At 35.2% G+C, this 16,611-nt stretch overlaps 1 long non-coding RNA gene across 1 annotated transcript in view; it reads left to right on the forward strand.

Moving 5' to 3' along the window:
* The window catches only part of LOC142318156 (uncharacterized), a 36,865-nt gene extending 21,823 nt beyond the window's left edge, over positions 1-15,042 (forward strand). Inside the window, exons 2-3 of the long non-coding RNA XR_012754836.1 lie at positions 664-833; positions 14,755-15,042. This is a non-coding gene — a long non-coding RNA (uncharacterized LOC142318156). The remainder of the gene's footprint in view (positions 1-663; positions 834-14,754) is intronic.
* The last annotated feature ends 1,569 nt before the right edge of the window (positions 15,043-16,611 follow it).

Below are 16,611 nucleotides of genomic sequence, written 5' to 3' on the forward strand. Positions count from 1 at the left end.
TCACGCGGCTAAGCTGCATTCCGGTTACAAAAAAAAATAGAACCGTGCCAAGAAATGTGTTGAAAATGGCGGGATCATTTTTTAATATTTATTATAAATTGATACGTATAATGCACTTTCAATAAAATTACTGGTACGTATAATGCAGTTTCTAAAGAAAATTCGAATTTTTCTAAAATTTCTTTGTTTTATTCAACTTATCTTACATTATTTTGTTCAAAATTAAGTTCTCTACGAGTTTTCTTTTAAAGTTTTATGTGTTTATTACCCATTTAACAAAATTATTGCATATCAAACATAAAACATAGGGTTTACCCCAATATATTGGTTTTCACTCCAGATTTCTCAAAAACTATTGCTGATAGTACTTGAGAATCAAAAACTATCTGTAATAGTGAAGGAACCTATATGTTTCCTATGAACCTATTTTATTCGATTTTTTAAGTCAAAAGCCGTAAGACATCACTAATTCTGTTCTTTAATTAACGTCCTAAAAATTTCAGTACGACCTTATTTCACTAAAAAACAAAAATTTATAATTTTCTTAAGTTTACGAAAATTCTGATAAAATGATTTTTCAAAAACTACTTTACTTAATACTGAATGATAAAATCCTTTTGGAAACTTGAAATAATTAATCTAATTGTTCAGTTTTTGGTCAAGGTTGCAGACACAACGTTATTCGAGAAGCAACAATTTAGTCGACTGCGCAATACCGGGCTAGAATTTGTCAACAGTCCAAGCGTTATCAAGCATAAATGTGTTATCTTTTATAAACAAATCAGTGAGCGGTGTTATCAACAACATACCAGCAAAATTACATTATCATTAAGGTAACACAACATTATTTATTATTATTATTATTATTATCCCACACTTTCACAGCTTTTTCTTTTGCCGGTGATATTCCTTAAACTCGGAGTAATTTATACCAACGAGATTAGGCTTGCTATTGTTGACTAAGTGCCTTCCGGGCAACATGGCAGGTGTCAATTATCACGCTCCTTTGCATTAGCGCGTGGGTCTTCCACTGGATCTTCAGTTTTTCAAGACTGTTGTGCAAAGTAGATGGTATTATTTCCTCCGCAGATATAATTATCGGGATTATATAAAATTCATTTTGATTCCACATTTCTTTAATTTCAAAAGCAAGATCTGTATATTTCTGCAACTTCTCATTGTGTTTAGTGTTGTTATTACTTGATGGGATGGCTACGTCTATTAGGTAAGTTACTTTTTTCCATTTTATCAACTACTACTATATCTGGCTTACTACAGTTGATGGGGTTTGCTGTTACAATTCCCTGGTTCCAGAAAACTTTTACGTTGTTGTTCTCTAAAAAGGAGGCTGGCTCATAAGTATAGTAGGGCCCTTTTTGAAACTCTAACTTGTATCTACTGCAGAGTTCTATGTGTACAATTTTTGCCACGTTGTTATGCCTCCTGGTGTACTCCGTCGGAGCTAGAATCGGACAGCCAGTGATTATATGGCCTATTATTTCATTGTGTTGCATACATAGCCTACATTTGTTGTTGATATTTTCTTTAAGAATAACTCTCTTATAATTTCTTGTTGGTGCTACTTGATCCTGTATGCTAGATATAAATCCCTCCGTCTCAGAATGTACAAGCCAATTATTTGAAGCTGCTTTGTCGACTCCTTCCTGTTCTAGACGGTGCCTATATCTCTTATGCAGCTCTCTTTATTATTTTTTTTTCTGTTTTACGGGCATCAACTGCTAAGGTCATTAGCCATCGTCACATTCATAAAAATCGGTTAGTATTACCATCAGGGTCGTCATATGTTAGGGTGTAAAGGGTCCTTACATTTTTATTTAAAAGCACAAAGTACACAAAACATTAATCTAAAACAATAAACAGACAACACTTATGGGTGGTAAAGGGCCCCAATCTTAAAATTTTAGTAAAAATCTCACAAAGAACATAAATGGAAAATACAAGTCTTTACAATACCATTATCTCCTTCAACCTGTCTCGTTTATTTATTTATTTAAGCACCCCCGGAACGACCACAACCGCCGTTAAACAGCATATCAGTCGCCTCAGGATGCTCCCCCATGCCATCATTGAACACACCTAGACTCCCTGCTTTTGCATGCAGGCGAGCCAGGGCGGCCTAGGCAAGAGGGCTACCTCCCGTCACTATACGTGCGACGCTTCGAGACTCTCTTATATATATAAAACTACCCCTTAGAGTTTGTTTAACAGAGCATTAAATTTTTCACTTTTACAGACTTTTAAGAAGTCCACTGGCGTGTAAATAGGCAACTATTTTTCCTTCCTTTCCGTTATCCAAATCAGCAGTAATATCGTTTCTTAGCCGGAACCTATTTCTGAGGTTCTCATATATGGTACACTCTTCCATTAGATGCTTAATTGTAAGTGTTTTATTACAAACACCGCACATTGGTCTCTCTTCACCGGTTAACAAATATGAATTTCTTATTCGCGTGTGACCGATTCTAAGTCCGGTCACAGCCACTTGTTCTCGGCGAGTCAACTTCACGTCACTTTTCCATTTATACGGAGAAGTTTTGATTGAGTTTAATTTCGTATTTAAACTTCTCCAATCAGTATTCCACTTATTTCTTATTATGGTAGTTAGTCATTTTTTAACATCTGCCACCCTTACAGAAATTGCATCCAAAACATCGCAGACTGTTGTCTTTCTGGCAGCTTCGTCTGCGCTTTCATTACCTGCAATACCAGCGTGCCCTGGAGTCCATACAAATACGCATCGCTGCCCTCGTTGATTTAGAACATACACAATGGACAGGATGTTTGCAATTAGGACATCCTTAATGTTCTTTTTCCGAATTGAAACAAGTGTACTTAGAGAATCGGAACATATTAGCACTCTCTCTTCGCAATAGTGTTCTGTATACCGAAGAGCTTGCTGTATGGCAGTAAGTTCTGCCGTGAGACACTGGCCATATCTGGCAGTTTCCAAAAGTGGGCTTCTCCATTTACATAAATGGAGCATCCAACACCATGTTCGGTTTTAGAACCGTCAATATAAATTCTAATATGTTCTTCGTAGCTGCTGACGGTTGATAAAAATTCCTGTTGGATGATCACTGCTGCCTTGTTTTTTATTTCTTCCTGAGACAGATCCAACCTTGTATCTACCGCTGGCAAGAGCCATGGCGGTATTTCTCTCGTAGAAATTCCTAAAGTCTCTGGAATAGCAATTTCGTGTTTTCTTCTTAATTCGTGGTACCTAATTCCGGCTGGTCTAGAATAGGTAGCACGATGTTCATATAATGCAGCCAAAGGATGGTTGTTAAAAAGTTTATTATTTATATGAGCAGGAAAAGCCCATATGTTTGCTGCATATCTTAGCAAAAGGATCTCTCCTCTATAATGTAGTGGCATTATTCCGGCTTCAGACATTAGACTAATCCCCGGACTTGTGCGGAAAGCGCCTGTCGCATATCTTATTCCGCTATTGTGAATTACGTCTAACTTTCTTAAATGCGACTTCCTAGCGGATGAATATACAATACATCCGTAGTCTAGTTTCGATTGTACCAATGCCTTATATAGTCTCAATAATATTTCTTTTTCTGAGCCCCAATTGATGTTCGATAAACATTTGATGATGTTTAGGGCTTTTTTGCATCTATCACTCAAGTCCTATGTATGTAATCCCCACGTAAGGGATTTATCCAACACCAGTCCTAAAAATCTCACATTGTCCTTATATTGTATTGTATTATTGTCAATTGTCAACGTAAGACTTTGGTGAGGAATTCTCTTCCTACAGAAGTGTACACAGCACGTTTTTTCTAGTGAAAATTGGAATCCATTATTCCTCGCAACTTCGTTTAGAGCGTCAATCGCTCGTTGTAATTTGTATTTCACCATAGCAGTCTTGTTGCTGGCATACACAATTGCCAAATCATCAACATAGACGCTTTTGCTGATTTCTACTGGAATGGCTAATATTAATTTATTAGGTTAATTTATTTCAGGTTTTGTAAAAAAGGTACCGCTCAACGACGAACCTTGTGGTATGCCATTTTCCAAGCTTCTTTCAGATGAATATTCATTGTTGACGCGCACTTGGAAAGTACGGTCATTCATATAGTTGCTAAGTAAAACTGGCAGATTTCCAAGATGCCCCATTCATGTATCTGGAGCATTATTCCATGTCGCCAGGTCATGTCATATCGAAAGCCTTCTGAAGATCAAAGAAGACTCTGACACAATGTTTCCTTGTAATATAGCTGTTTTATATAATGTTCTCTAAGTTGATCATTTGATCAGTGCTAGAATGGTATTGTTGAAAACCTGTTTGATATGGTGAAATCAGGTTTTCTTTTTCTAAAAGCAATTAATCATTTTTTCAAGTATTTTTCCCATAGCGCACGTCAAAGAAATAGGACGGTAGCTATTGGGATCTGTTAAATTTTTATTTTTCTTTGGTACTGGAAGAACATGTGCTTTTTTTCACTGCTGCGGGTACATTCTATCCCGCTATATTTGATTATATAGCTCTAGTAATCTGCGATTTGCAGTGGTATTATTCAGCTGCCTGATTATGTTATAATGGATTTCATCCCTACCAGCAGCTGTGTCACCGGCTTTCTCCAATGCTTTCACGAATTCTTCCATTTTAAAGGGTACATTGTATGAGTAATTATACTCAGTTCTGAAATTTAGTAGACCTTCCAGTTCCTCTTTTTTCGTCCGAAAATCTTCATCGTAGTTAGCCGTTTTGTTGGCCTTTTCGAAGTTGTTGGATAGTAACTGCAATTTCGTTTGGAGTGTCCTTAATTACATCTTCATCTTGAAGGCTAATTATGGGAGCAAAGTTTTTAAGCCCACAAACCGCCTTCACTTTCCTCCAAACGTCTGATGCATAGTTGTTCTGTCAATGGATGACACGTATTGCTGCCAAGACAGTTTCTTTGAATCTATCATGAGTCGTTTTGCATATGCCCTGTATTTTTTAAAGGCAATAAGATTATCTATCGTAGGACGTTTCTTAAAGGCATTATACGCTCTTTTCTTTCTTTTTATAGCTTCACTTATTTCATCGTTCCACCATGGAACGGGTCGCTTCGTAAGTTTCCCAGATGTTTTGGGAATATATCTCGATGCCGAGTCAAGTATGGCATTAGTTATAGCGTCGACATCGGCTCCGATAACTCCAGTTGTTTAGGGGAAGTATCGTCCTAGCTGTGAAACTCGTCCAATCTGCGTTATCAAACAACCATCTTTTAGAGATGGGGTATGTTTTTCTTGTAACATCAGTTACAATTTGCACCGGGAAATGATCGCTTCCATGTAAATCGTCTAAAACATGGAAGGTGTACCTCAGTGCTATCGATCCGCTTATGAGTGCAAGATATATACAGGACGTCGGTCCATCTCTGGCATTGAAAAAGGTTGCTGACCAATCGTTTAAAAGATTAAGATCAGGGCTCATCAGGAAACCCACCGGGTTGGTCTAGTGGTGAACGCGTCTTCCCAAATCAGCTGATTTGGAAGTCGAGAGTTCCAGCGTTCAAATCCTAGTAAAGCCAGATATTTTTACACGGATTTGAATACTAGATCGTGGATACCGGTGTTCTTTGGTGGTTGGGTTTCAATTAACCACACATCTCAGGAATGGTCGAACTGAGAATGTACAAGACTACACTTCATTTACACTCATTACATATCATCCTCATTCATCCTCTGAAGAATTATCTGAACGATAGTTACCGGAGGCTAAACAGGAAAAGAGAGAGAGGGTTCATCAGGAACCTTTCCAATTCTCTTCCGCGGTGATCTACTCGATCCGATCCCCAAAGAGAATTATGAGCATTAAAATCACCCACCAGTAAAATAGGTGGGGGAAACTGAGAAATTAAGTGTGCTATGTCATCCTCATTCCAATCAAAATTCGGCAATTATATGCTGCAGACAGTGACCTGGAGCGGACGCTTCATTTTAATGGCGACCGCTTGTAGGTTTGTATTTAGATCAACAGCTTCAGTGGTAGCTCTAGTCGATGTTAATATGGCTACTCCACCTCTAACTCTTATATTTGGCGGTTGATCTTGACGAAATACATCATATCCTGTTAATTGAAAATTTTCAATTCGGCAGAAATGTGTTTATTGCAGACATACACTAATTGGGTCTACATCATGTACCAAGCGTTAGAGCTCATCGATGTTTGAAAAACATCCATTAATGTTCCACTGTAAAATCAACTCGCTAATTTTAAATTAACTTATGGCCTTGGTTTACCTTTCGGCAACCCTTTTTTTCCTTTTTTTCTCCATATTGCTAACAGCTTCGTGTTCGCGGAGAACGTCATCACCTGTATAGCTTCCGGCCTCCGAATGGGAGACCACCGAAGCCGCAGAAGACGAAAGCCATGGATCGGCGCCGATTCAGAGGCGGAAACCTGACCGACCCGACACGGGAATCGCACCAGTCACCTCTCCCGGAAGGGGGACACTCTCCCCCTCTGTCTTTGTGTTTTGTGGCCTCTGTGGTTTAGGGGCCACCTCATTTGCAGGAGGCTTGGGAGCCTCCATAACAGACTGCGAAACAGTCACTTTCTTCTGATCATCATCTAAAATCTCTCTAAGACGGACATGGGCTTCTGGTTTGGCGTCCGTTTTCTTCTGAACAAGAGAAACTTTCGGTTTCGGAGATGTATCTTCAGGAAGCTGTACTAATATCTTTGGCTTGACTGGTTCTTTACCACTGAAAGGCTTCATTTTGTTTTCGATGATCCTTTCAATCAAACCAGCCAAAGTGGGCGTAAGTTTGTTGATAATCTGATTTTCATCAACAGCAACTGGAGCAGGAGCAGGAACAGCAGCCGCAGCCTGAGCATAAGTTGTTGTTGCTCTAGGTTTGCGGACGTTTACTATCTTTTTAGCTTCGAGGTAGCTGACTTTCTGCAGGGGTTTTACTTCCTGAACAGCTACCTCGTCTTTGTAGACAGGACAGTTCCTGGATCTACATGAATGCTTTCCTTTGCAATTAGTACATGTAGGAGGTTTCTTACACGGCTCTCCTTCATGCACCTCATCACCGCACACGCATATTTGCGGTCTTTCACATCTAACAGTGGTATGGCCAAAGCGCTGGCACTTGAAGCATCTCATTGGCTGCGGGAAAAATCCCCGCACATCCAATCGATGTATTCCCGCTCTAACTTTCTCCGGCAAAGTAGGATGGTTAAATGTGAGGACATGAGAGGCTGAAGGTAGGACCTCGCCATTCCTTCTCATGTTCAATCGGCGACACTCTAGTACTCCCTGCTAACTCTTCGACAATTTTCTGCTCCGTGCAGTTTAGAAGATCCCGACAGACCACAACACCCCTTGAGTTGTTGAGCGTGCCGTGGGGATCAACGTGTACAACCAAATCTCCAATCTTTTTGAGCCCTAGGATCTTCTGAGACTGAGCATCATTTACAGTCTTCACATGAAGTCCAGTGAAAGTCTTCCTTATTTCCTTAACAGGGTCTCCAGCACATTTATATATTTCTCGAGCAATGAGAAAGGGACTCACCTTCGAGAAATTACCATCTTCCTTTGTAATTACTAAACATTTTGGCTTCGGAACGTTGCTCTTGAAAAAAGGTTTTTGCAAGCTCTTTCTAGCCTCAACTTCTATTCTTCGAGATTCTGCACTCTTTCTCCGTTTCGCCTGAGACGAAACGGCTGGTTTACGTGAACCCTTTGCCACGTTTGGTTGTTGTTCAATTTGCATGACTTTAAATCCCTTCTGTACTGTAGTAAGGCTAGCCGCCGGGGTACAACCCCACTCCAGGGCTACCAACCCTGGAGGTCCGTTCCGGTACTCCGGTGGAACCGGCATATGTCTTGGCAGAAAGCGGATGTGCAGTCTCTGCACTGACTCCAGGCCCCTACACACATTAAAATTACACATTAATTATGTGTATTAATTCCTGTACTTTTTATTTGTGAATGTAATTCTTATTTAATGCAGACTGTATTATTTTTAGTTTAGTTTTCTGCTCTTGTAGAATGAATGTCAATAGCTGATGCATCAACTTTTCTTGCGATTCTGGTGTAATTATAAACTTATCAAACTTTAAATAGTCTTGATGTGTTAGTGTCTTATTTTTTTTCGTAATCACTACCCAATTCAGACCATCAGATCATCTCAAAACACTAATATAATATCGGTTTTATTTTGATCTATTACCGCAAGCTAAATACATTTTAATATATAACTGAAGAATGGTTTTAAATTATGTTCATTAAATTTCATACATGTTCAGTTGGAGATATATTGTGTCTATGTTTAAGAAAGAAATAACGTTACTAATTGTACAATTATATCCGAAGATTAACTACTACATGAACCGAGCCGTAATCGATTGCTGGAGTGAGTACTCGTATAATGATAAACACGGATTCATGTTATGAATAAGTTAGTTTATGTACGATTATTTCAACTTTAGCGTAATTGTATACAGAAATATATAACCACAATGGGTATTTACGTACTGATCAACTGTAAATAAATCTTAATGATTTTATAAAATCACGAAGAGACATAGTTAGATCTTCTTTAAGATGCATAGACGTCGTAATGAGATATCAAGTTTATATTACAGAAACAATAATCAGAATTTCGAAAGAGAAAATCTATTAAGAAATCTGCTTCTCGTGTATGACTTTTTGATGTTCATTTTATTTCTATTGACTTTAAAACTGACTTGTTCTTATCAATCAATATCACAATAAAAAAAATTAAAACTTTTAACATAATTTAATACCATTATTAATTACTTAGGATATTACAGTTCTTTTTTGTGTGGTTTTTATTAATAATAAAAGCGTGATACTGTTTAATATTCAATTTAAACTGCCTTGATGCATTCAAATTCTCATTTTCCCAAAACATTCTTCAACGTGGCTATTCTGTTCACTGAGGAAGGATTAAGATCATTGTAGGTAAATAAATAAAAAGAATATATTATAATAAGGGCAGTTATTATGTAATAATGTCAGTGATATAAAATATATTTCATAGTATAAAGAACAAGAGGTAAACGTTATAAATTAAAAAACAAAACTAACGAAAAAAAATTTCTGAAAAACATTTCTCTTTGTTCTGGTTTGGTTTCATCGTGATTTTTTATTAATAAGCAAATATCCGGTTTGAATTGTGAAAATCGGAAGATTGGTTGGGAAGATATAACAGCATTTCCGAATAACTGTGATCTGTTAGATCGAGAGTGTATCTGATGCATGCAAAAATTAGCTTTTAACCTACTAACAAATACCCCGTTTGAATTTTGAAAATTGTATGATTGTTTGCAGAAATATTATAAGAGCACCACATTGCACCTCCTAAAACAGCGCCCAAGGAGTACCCTGTTTTTTACCAGTTGATGGTGACGATTGCTCTAGCCTCGCACAAGGTGCTCGCACCACCTCCCCATTCTAGCCTCACACGCAATTCCCACGAGAAGCCCATTATTATTAACCAGAAAGTTTTTAAATTTATTTAAAAAAATGTAAGTTCCAACCCAGGGTCATACATATAAATCGGTTCAGTTGTCAAGCTGCAATGGTGGAATATACATATAAACATACATTCATGCACCCTAAAAACATTACACTCCTTTTAGGCCAATCGTGTAAAACCGGAATGAAAATGGAACTTTCTGTTACAATAACAAATGTAATACATTCTTTAGGTTTAAATTCTTTGAATTCTGGGAAATATAGTTTAAGAATTATAATATTGAATACTAATAATTATTCTTCTCTCATGCAGTACATTATATTTAAGAACTAATTGTAATGATATGGAAAGCAAAATAAAATCTATAAAATAAATAATTATTACGGGATTTTTTTATGAATGTTATATATCTAATACGGGAAAATATTTTTGAGTGTGTAATGTAATTTTTCAGAAGGTTGACGATATATATTCATATTAAATAAAAAATGACAGAAAGAAATTTAAAAAATTCATTTCCAAAGAAATCTTAAAAACTAATAAACTAATGAGTTATTCGACGATAATATTTTATACAGATGGGCCAAATAAAACCAGCCCCAGGAAAAAAGGTTTAAAAATGAAAAACAAAAATTAATAATTAATTACGTACATTTATTGATTCTCGATTGCAGTGATTTTGAAAAAAGAAATATTTACAATGTTGCAATGTAATTTTACAGTATCCGTTCAAAATACTCACCACTAGCCGCTGTGCAAAGTTTAGCGCGGCGAATCATGTTCAGAAACACTTTCTACAATTCTCCAACTGGAATCCTGGCAATCTCTTGTCGTAGTTGTCTTTCAACTCTTCCAATGTCCGCGGGTTGTTCTTGTTGACTATCCCATACAATTCTATGTTAAGGAAGTTTTTTCGAAAAAACTATCTTTATTTAGTGCATATTTTTTAACCGAGATTTTTTTATGCCTTACTGAACACAGCAGTAGTGCAATTGTCGATTCCACTCCTCCCCCAGAAAAAATAAGATAGTTTGGAAGCAATATTGGGTGCGGGGGGAGCCGATCAAATATTAAAATATCGATTTTTTACACAACTGATCAAAAAGGAGTATAATGTATTTAGGGTGTATGTATGTATGTTTGTTCCACCGCAGCAGCTCAACGGCTGAACCGATTCAGATGTATGATCCTGGTTTGGAATCCTTACATTACCGGGAGTGTCATAGGCTATATAAATATGTTTAAAAAATCATATGATTTTTTGACCGCCAGTACATTCGATCATGTAAGCATGTTTTTCCTTCTTTCTCTTACTTTCATCTTAAAAATAATATTGCCTATAAAATGGCCACCCGCATGCTCTTTAATTATCCTGTGTTAGTAATTATCCTACATAATGTTTGTCAGAAAAAGTTTTTTTTTTTGGCAGTCTTGTTTTTTAATATTTATCTCTTGTTGAATCTTTTAAACTTTTATCATATATTTTCATTATAGTAATGCACCTTCTCGCCCAGAAATAAACCCAACAAGATTCAATATTTGTCATCTCATTTTTGAAATAGCCAAATCATGAATAGTAAAAAATTATTAATTTTTCTGATTGGCTAGTTTCTCTACTTCCCAAATTTTTCCATATCATCCTGCATTGATTCTTCAATATTCAAACTGAAAAACGTCAGGAAAAGATTACATTCTTAACTCATTCGTATGTGTCAGAGCTTGTTTTCTCCATTCTCTGTTCTTATCTCTGCTATCTGATTCTTGTACAGATTGTAAATATCTATTTTTTCCTTCTGTATCAGCCCAACTTTCCTTAAAATTTTATTCCCTTCTTCATTACCAAATTTTGGTAATCCTGTAGAGGACGTACAAAGTGAATATTTGAACTAGGATTAGGAATACGACTAGGGTGGTGCTTGTCCCCGACCTTTTTTGATATATACAGCAGCCGGGAAGTCACTGTACCCCTAAAGTTAACGAAAAATATGAGTCAGGATACGTCTTTAGAACATACAGTATTTTCGCTGGGGTTGTTGGTTGGCAACAGTTCTTTACGTCACACACTCTGAGTAAAAGACAAACTCTGCTAAAATGGCTGACAAGAGTAGTTACAGCATCAAGGATCGGTTAGTGTCATATGTATGGGTTCATGAATGACAACATACAAATCAAACAATGAAGCTAATTAATGGTATGTTTCAGCATGCTTTAATAAGCCGCCACCACGAAAAGCAGCAATGTTAGCTTGGAAAAAACGAGCGTTTGAATTAAGCAGTGTTATTTAGGTCGCGGAATGGACGAAAGTTTACGTGCCTAGAAACATTGTTGGAAACTGCAATGTTATCAATGGAAACTGCTGTTGCAGCACCCATTGAATAATTCCCAATGAAATCAACTCGTAAACGATCAGCTGAACTTTGTATACCGCAGAAGACAATGAAAAATAACCATATGAAAAAGAACTTGGAAGTTAGGCTATTTCGTCTGATATTTATCAATAAACCGTCAGATGCAGATATGGAACGTCGTGCTGCATCCTACCCGGCTTTATTAAAAAACTTTCCCACTGCACTGCACCTTGGAAAGGTGGTTTTTACTGACGAATGTGTAATATATCGCAGTTCGCGTGCTAGAAATCTGTTATTTTGGGCGAAAGAAAATCCTTATTACGCGACAGAGTTGGAAAAATACCCACCACACGTAATGATATGGGCTGAAATGACAGCTCGTCATTTGTTTAATCCTATTTTTTTGACGGGCCAGTGAATGCACAAACTTATTTAGAGATGTTGGAGGCATGGTTAATACCACTGCTTCAAGAGAAGGATCTCACGGAACGAGTATGGTTGCAGTAGGGTGGAGCTCTTACACATTTTGCTCTATCAGTCCGCGCGTTTCTGAATGAAAACTTTCCAGGACATTGAACTGGACGCGGTACTCCAGTGTCACCAACTCCGTTATCATGGCCATGACGAAGTCCTTATCTCACCACACCAGACAATTCGAAATGGGGAATTATCAAGGCACACGTATCTGCACCTCCCTACACAATAAATGAAGAATGCGTGCCGCTTTGAGGACGACTTCTATAACGTAATACCAGAAATGTCCCTCGCATGTCATAGAGGACGTGGCGACGTATAGAATTGTGCGTGCAACATGAAGACGAACACACAGATCCACTGAACGATTAAATTTAATACTATGCATCAAGTGAGTAAATAAAATAATTCTTTATTATATCACATTTTTCATTTATAAATCATCACAAACTTTTATTTCTAACTTAATGCAGTACGGTGACTTCCCAGCCTCTCTGTATGTTAGAGATATGATTAAAAAAAATACTAGAGAACAGAATGAAAGTATCAGCAAAAAACTCTACGTATGGGAAACCTGGATGCTAATATAAAGCTGGAAAAAAATCTCATGGCATTTGAAATATAGGTATGCAGTAGACGGGTAAAAATTAAACAGGCAAACTGAATAATAATGAAGAAATAATGAGAATAAAAGCTTAATTAGAACAATTAATTCATTGTACAAAGTGTCTGAGAAATATTAGGAGTTGTTTAAAACAAATTGCAAAGAAGGGGCCTAAAAAAAGAAAAGTTTAAAGATGATCTAAAGGAAATGGGACTTATCAGGAACTCAAGAGTTTAGCTGGAAATAAAGATGAACCTGTTGCTAGGGACCTGGGGGGGGGTGGCGACCGGAATGTCACTAGGTGGGTGTCTTCTGCTACGGAGTTGGGATGTTGCTAGAGACCTGCCTCAGTGCAAGTAACTGTATGATTATGGTGATGATGACATTTTTCAAAATAAATTTAAATAAAAACAGATTGATAACATTGAAAGTAAATGTAAAGTAAGTTTTCATTGTTAATATGGTTAGACAAAACAAAAACAATTTTAGAGTAATAGACATGTAAAAATTCAGCATCTTCTGTACATTTTGGCTTTATTTATGCTTAGCACTTAATTTACTAGCGATAAGAAGCTTGCGTTCAGAGCATAGGGATGGACAAAAATAGGTGTAGAATTTTTATATATCTAGATTGGATGACAAAAAAATATCCATATGAAACTCCACATGGGGCTTTACACAAATTTTTCATGTCTTAAGATATAGCTCACATTTATAACTATGGCTTCATTTCCTCCCCAATTTTGTTCTCAAATAAGACAAGAAGACTATGACTAAAAAATTGACAGTTGATTGGATTTGAGGGTTGTATATGGTTAGTAGATATGAACAGGTACATAAACCTTTATTACTGATAATGATTTATGTTGTTAGACTGAGACATTATTTGTAAATTTGTGAAAAAATGGTACAATAGTTTAATTATAAAAAATAAAACAGTTTTTTACATTTTTAACCTTATCTATATTTTCATACATATGTATTCAGAATTTTTGACTTGGTTCTTAGGATTAAAGAAAGATTAGTAATAATTTTCCTCCTTTCTGTACTAATCACTGTAATTATAGAGAATTACAGAGCAACATGGAAAAAGTCTCTAACTTTCCTATTGTAACTTCGTCCATCCTTCAGTTGATGATGGTATAAATTGTTACAAATCTAGAATGCCTGGCAAGGATGAACTGAAAACAGAACTCCTCTGCTCCACAACATATAAAATAGAATTAATATTAATAAAATATGTGAATGAAACATACTTTTTAAGAGTTAAATTATTGAAAATAAAACTAAAACTGTTTTATGTGATAAATAATGTATGTATAATGTAGGAGATAATTCAAAACTATTCTAGTTACAAATTGATTTAATTTAAGAACGGATTAGAGAACCAGCATAATCTAATAGCATTTCATCATTAATAGTATTCAGCAGTCACCAGACAGGAAGCGACTGCCCCGGTCATGTGCAAGCCCCAGTTTCCTATTAAGTAATACTAACTAAAGCTTCTAGTGTTTTCAACTAGGAGGACTTATTAGGATCACACCAATTTCATGTTATCAGGCCTCCAGAGGCCTGATAACATTGAAGTTTAGAATCAAGGGTAGAATAGGGGTTGATTATGCACAAGCCCCCACAGATCAAGAATGGAGAGAAAAGTATTATATATTATATATTATGTATTATATATTATATATTCTTGGAAAAACACAATCAAAGACAATGGGCTTCCACCTTGGAAGGTTAATGCACTTTTACTCAAATGGAAGCTGTACATTTTCATCAATGATCTTGTATTGATTATATCATGCTGCTTCAAATTTACACTAAAACAGAATTTTCTCTTTTTTTTAGGAATTGAAAAGCCACAAAAAAACATTTGTAGAGGAACTATAACTCCCATCCCAGGGATTGTGTAGTTCTTGGAAGTATACAAATGAACTATCCAGTGTTCTGCTAGAAGAAAGGATAATATTCTGTAATGGTAGAAAACAATGGAGAAATGCCTCCTTTGGAATTATAATATAAAATTACAGATAACTATGATAAATTTTGTTGATAATCAGACACAGATACAGACAATATTTTGCTGATAAATATATGATAATCTGATATTAATTCTCTTTTTTCTTAATATTTTGTTTTATTTATTTCAAACTTCTGGAAAAATTAAAACTGAAAATAGTAGTAAGTAATTAAAATTTTCACAGCCGTTCTACCTCATTTTCAATCCAATATCAATTATTTATAAGTATTATTGTTATTATTATGAAATATTCATCTACTTTTTTTTTTATAGTGGGAAAAATAAGAAATGCTTATATGAATACAACTGGATAAATAAACCAAAGTGGTTTTAAAAAACATTATTAATTGTAATAAGGCAAAATAATAAACCAATGGTATGGAATGCATACTTGTAAATATACTTTATGAAAATGAATGAAATGTATAAATTCAGGCAGTTTTAGTTTACACATCACAAAACTGATAAAAATTCTTTTACTTAATAATAATAAGAATAATACATTAGTTGTATAATTTGTATCTGTACATATGTAAAAATCATATTTTATCATTTGTCATTTATCTACATTTAATGGGAAAATCTAGAAGTTAAATTAATAAGTTTAGTTGGATCGATTCACTTACTATAATAAAACAAGAAACTAGCAAAAATTTTTTAATAATAAATTCTAAAACAGATAATAAGTATCATCAATAAAATACATTAAGATAAACAGACAGGTTAAGTTATCATTGGGTAGAGGGTGTTGGAGAGTGTATGGTGCTGGTTTATGTTTGTACTTGTGATATGGTTTAAATGTTATTTTATTCAAAATAAGTAGGTGATAGTAATAAGACTGTCAAGTTGGAACAGATTAAATTGGAGGAAAGAAAATCTGGAAAAGAAAACACTTATTCTTGAGTATGGTAGTGAATTTTATTCAAGTAAGTAACCATATTCAATTATGTTCACTGCATTTTTTTTTTTTATTATAAGAGAGAAAGTTTTTTCTGTAGCAACTGAAAAATGTCTATAAGAATTAGCAACCTAATTCTTCCCTATGAAAGATTTTTGAAAATGTGTAATGATAAATTTGTTTATAAATTTATGATTAGTCAGGTACCAATAGTGAAACTAGAAAGCTGAACAAGACAATGACTGTTTTAATTCAGTTAATTTTAGTATTAATATAGCTGCAGTTATAGTTATTAATAAACACAGGTCAACAAAAAAAAATAATAATAATTTGGACCTGAGATAAAAGTAGGTAAATTATATTTTTTATGCTGAATCTTATGAAGTCAGTTTTTCTTCATCACCCTCAGATTTTTAATTATGTCCCTTTAAAATATTGAGAAAAGTCTTAAATAATAGAATACAAAAATAATAATAATTACAATTAAAATTCCTACCTTTATTTTTCAGACATTTACATTAATTTCTTTCTTCCCATTTTCCTTTTGTGTTCAGTGAAGTTCTCTTTTTATCATCCACCAGTAATCAATCACTCATCATAGATTCATCCCATCTACCTTGACAATATTATTCCATCTGCAGTATATCTTGGTGGAACTTTTCTCCTTCTTCATCGCTGATGTCACCCAAGTTTAAAGGGAAAAAATTCAAATGAGAATGTAAAAAATGAATTTTCAATGACATTCTGCAGCTTAAATTTTTGTAGTTCACTAAGAGTTCATTTATAA

Source organism: Lycorma delicatula, chromosome 1 (genome assembly GCF_047948215.1).
Source record: "Lycorma delicatula isolate Av1 chromosome 1, ASM4794821v1, whole genome shotgun sequence".
Taxonomy (NCBI): domain Eukaryota; kingdom Metazoa; phylum Arthropoda; class Insecta; order Hemiptera; family Fulgoridae; genus Lycorma; species Lycorma delicatula.